The sequence below is a fragment of the Microcebus murinus genome, unplaced genomic scaffold (assembly GCF_040939455.1).
Source record: "Microcebus murinus isolate Inina unplaced genomic scaffold, M.murinus_Inina_mat1.0 scaf008_hap2_Mmur4.0, whole genome shotgun sequence".
NCBI classification, from domain to species: Eukaryota; Metazoa; Chordata; class Mammalia; order Primates; family Cheirogaleidae; genus Microcebus; species Microcebus murinus.
In genome coordinates, this window is record NW_027438954.1 from 1,166,936 (window position 1) to 1,172,016 (window position 5,081).

Here is a 5,081-nt window from a genome sequence, read left to right on the forward strand (position 1 = left end):
ATTCTGAGTAGTTTGTGTGGATTCTTCAAATTATGTATCTGCAAATGAGACTGTTCTTTTTTATGGAAGTGATAGGAAACTGTGGGGTCAGCATGAGATGCTGCCAAGGGGCGGAGAAGGTATATATTGTAGAATGTGTTTAACCACTTCGGTACCAGCGTTGACTATAGTCGATAGCCACAGATGAACGCACACTGCGACTTGAGCCGACAGCCATGATATGACTTTTCTAATTTTTCATTTATCAAAATAAAATTGTGAACATTTAAAAATAACGTAATGAAAACATATATGTATATGTTACCTATTCTGATTTACATTACAAGTAAAGCTGCCTGTAAAGTAAAAGAAGCTTTCAGTGCTTTAAAGCTTTCCTCATCACCTCATCACACAAGAGCAAAACGGATTCGTCGTCAACAGCACAAACTATGGTGCGGACTATGAGTGCCGGCTGTGGGCAAGGTTTCGCAGCCGGTGAGTGCCTACCGAAGTGGTTAAAGGCAAAAGTGGGGAAAACGTAAAAGCATTTTTCACTATGCCCCCACCGAATTCATCCATTCAATAAACTAGTTACATGTGTAAAGTACCTGGAATCTAGGTAGTATTTGCTATGATTTCTTCAAAGCACTAACAGCCAGAGGCTGGATGTGTGAGCTACAGTATTCTTGCAATAAATTCCTTTTGTGTTCTAATTAGCTAGCATCAGGTCTTGTTGCTTGGCACCAAGAACCCCGAGTCCTCACAGCATTTTAATTCCTGGCTCTATTGTTCTTGAGACCCCCAAAAGCATCTTTGCATTTTCTGTAATTTGATTGTTTGCAGATTTCGCTGAGCCAATAAACCTTTTTTTTTTCCCCCTTAAGCAAGTTCAAGCTGGTTTTCTGTCACTTTGCAACAACTAAAGAATCCAGTCTAATCATCCTGATGAGGGAAGGTGAATGTCCAGCTCTGGGCAGGCCAGTGAAAAAGAGGAGAAAGCATCAGGTTTCTAGCTAACCATCTGAAACCATGGCCTACAGGTGCCTTCTGGCCCCTGGTCCCACCTGACATATCCAATATGTGTTGCCCCAATTCCCCAGGAACTTCCCACACTCCATTTCCACACTATACCCAGCCCTCAACTGATCCATTTCATTTCTGCCTCTGAATTTTTAGTCTGGTACCCGGCCCCTCACTACCACCACCACTCCCTTCAACTTTCTTTTGACCGTACCAAAAGCAACTCAAGATAATTTAAGGACAAAGGGAAATTTATTGGGAAGATCAGGAGATTTACAAAAGATTCCAAAGGAGAGTTAAGCAACCAGATTCCAGGAAAGGCAAGGACCAGGTAAATGCTAAGTGGCTCAACAGGGAAAATTTGTGGACATTTTCTTCAGAACTCTACTATTAATATGACTTACCTTTCAACTGTCAAGTCTCATCTCTCCAATACAAAATTCTAAGCTCTGAAGAAGAGAGAATCTGATTTTCCTAAGTTGGGCCGGGAATTCAACCCTGAACCAATTACCTGGGTGCAGTGAGCAGTGTCACACAACAGTGTCACCCAACACCCTGCTGCTATACCCTCTCCACTGTGGGTAAGTAGGGAGCCATTCCTGGAGAAGAGCAGCTAGCTGTCCCCCTAAATTCTACTCCTTTGCTGCCCAGGACACACCCTTACATCATTCTTCCAGTGTATTCAGAGATGCTCCAGCCTTTAATGTATCCAACCATAATACACAACTGAAAATACACACTAGTTTTTTCAACAGGAGGCAAACCAAACTCAGGTTCAGGTACCTCATCCAGAGGCACCCAGAAGGAGGTTGCTGCTTACTCACGTCCACAATCTCAGAAACATCCATTCCTCACTGAGCTGGATTCCGGTCCTGACATTACATTTTGCAAATAATAAATTTAGATAGCACCAACAATAGTGGGGAAAGTGGAAGAGTAAAGAATAAACAATCACGGTAACTCCTCTTTTTTGTTTTTTGAGGTTTTTAGCAATATTTTAATGACAGCAAATCCTTGGCACATTTCTGTGCCTCAGTTTTCTCATCTATAAAGTGGGGGTGATACCAATGCTGCCGTTGTTGTGAGGATTAGAGACAATGTCTATAAGGTATATGGCCTGGCTCAATAAACAGCAGTTATTGTTATACAATTGGTTCCAATACTTTGGTGACTAAAAATAAATTTTTTGGATCAGAATTGTAATTCTTAGTCTAATGGCTAAGGCATATAGAAGAAGTTGTTACCATCATCACCAGATAACTCCTAGTTTTAAAAGCGGAAAAAAGAAAGGGGAAATAGTGAATAATTATTCAAAGTTAGACTCTTCAGCAGAAAACATGAAAATACATATGTAGGCTAAGTCACTGTGTTGGCAAGCGGCTGGCAGAATGTAGCTAGAATTTATGGATTCACCCTTCCATTGTCCATTCTACATTTACCTTTCCTCCCACCAGCATATCAGCTAGTCAGGGTTTTTTATCTGGTATATCAATTAGGGTCAGGTTCAGGTGCATAAAAAAGACACGCGCGCGCGCGCGCACACACACACACACACACACACACACACACACACACACACACATTTTAGAAAACAGCAGCTGACTTCTATGTCATGTAAAAGAAATCTGGAGGTAACCAGTCCAGGATGGCATTGAGGCTCTGTGAACTCATCAGGGACCAGCTTCCCTCTGGCTTGTGGCTCTGTCATCCCCACAGTGTGGCTCTCTTCCTCATGCTCAAGATGGCCCCCGGCGCTCACCATCTCACCAACATTCAACTAGCAGGAACGTGGAAGGGTAGAACTGTGTGGCCCCTCCCTTTAAAATCCCTTCCTAGAAGCTATACACCCTTGAGCTCATGTGCCAGAACTTAGTCACATGTTTACAATGTGCTGTGACAGAAGTTGAAGTACGTAGGTACTCTGTGACATTTTCCACGTGTGCTTTTGTAGCGGGACCCCTTGAGATTTTAGTACCCCAGCATTTTCAGTGACTGACATGATGTAAATTCTGACCAGGCCCTTGTTTGCTTGCACATGAAAACTGCTCGCTTCCTGCCCACCCAACGCCCCTTGTTGTCACAGTGATTATTAAATGCTAGTGTACTGTTTTTCTGTCAAGCAGGAGGAGACAACTCCAAGGGCACAAGAAAATTTTATGAGTTTGTTTTACATAAGGAGTGAATGCCCTTAAAGAAAGTTGTGACCAGCTGCTGACACACAGAAGTATGGTTGCTCAAGATGTTACCTGAGACTGAAGCAACCCAGACTTCTCCCTTAAGTTCCCTGAAACTTCCCCTCCCTTACTCCCTAGCCACACAATGACTCCCTACTTCATCTCTTTGTTAAGATGGATCGATTTGAGAGATCTTGCTCTCCCATCTTCTCACTTTGGCCAAATCAAATAAACCTTTCTCTATCACCAAGCACTGGTATCACAGTGTTTGGCTTCAGCTGCACGTTGTTACACGAGCCTGAATTTGGGGATTCAACAACACTTTGACATACCTCTTGCCCAGATCTTGTCTTAACTCTTTTTCCTTCCATGTCCTTGACAAACTGACCAAACCATCAGTGGCTAATTACTTAATGCAGATCTCACCTTCCAGACAAAATAGACAATCAGATATAATAGTCAAAGTTTTTCCCCTTGAGAGGAATTCCTTTCTCAAGTGTCTTTCAGAACCACCCCTAAGTGGGACTGTAATACTGTGGTCACCTGCTTCCTTTTGGTGAAATCATATGTTCAATCCCAGGTCTACAGACCAGCAAGTGAGGTTATGAGAAAAGGAAAGATTGAAGATTCATCAGCACCAAAAGCAGTGTGTTCATTGGACTCTTCCTGAAATTACAAAGTCACTGCTTCCCTCTCTCCCTGTTTCACTTAATTTCTTCCCATTCCCAAGCCTTGTCCACTCTTCTCTTGTTGATTCCTTGAAACACACCAACACTGCCCCCCCCAAGACCGCTACCGCATATTAATACTTTCAATAAACTCCCTTTCACTTGAGTTGGGCAGAGTCAGTTTGTGTTGATTGTATTCAACAACCCTGGATGACATAGGAAATGGTATCAGGAAGTAGGATTGAGGTGATGACTCCCTGGGAAACTCTGGATGTCTTATCTGGTTGAGATGGGACAGGGGACAGTGAAGCTCTTGTTCATATTTCTGGACAGGAGTATAATGGGGAAATAGTTAAGTTATTGCTTCTGAGCACCTAGAATAAAGTGTCCACTGAAAACAAGCTTTGAATGACCACATAACTTCTGCCAGACAATGTGAAGAAGGTATGAGGAATTCAAGTGCCATAGGTCATGGTGGTTGCATCTGACCTCAGCAATTAACTCAAAGGAAGAAAGCAATGAACTCCCTCAATCATCCTCACAAAATATGGATTAAAATTCAAGTACTTTCTGTGATTATGCTAAAGGATCTCTCACATTGCTTGGTTCCCGGAGCTAACTGTACAAACCCTAATTGCACAGTTTGACCAAGTATACCAGTTGAATTCACAGGCTCCTGAGGGGTCTTATGTGAAAATCAGAGCGTTGATTGGGAAATAGTGAAACCTTGGCAATTGGAATGGGCCTCTCTTGGGGGATTTGTGGAGAACCCTAAACCACTCGGGAACAAAAGCAGAGTGAAACATGAACAAAAGCAGAGTGAAACATGAAAAGAAGGCCAACACAATCTGAGGAGTATTTGTAGGAATGGGTTTTGAGGGTACTTGACTAGGAAGGGGAACACGACTTTAGTTTGAGCCGAATTGTCAATGTGGATGCACTTCACAGAATTTTAACTGTGTGAGATCCCTTGGCATGTTGTAGAGAAAATAATTAAAAACTTTGGGGAAAGCTGGAAGAGAACTATCATGTATGCCCCCCTATCCCCTGACTATGTCACCTGAGTGGGACTGCAGAGTCTCTCTCCACAATTTTGAGACTATGTTGGTGAAGAAAATGCCAGCATATTTTACGAATACTTCATCAGGTGTTCCCAAGGCCATGTGTCCCCAAGGTGGGGAACACTGCCGCCAAATTGGAACCCCTGATTTTGATGAGGATGTGTATCCTAAGTGGCAGG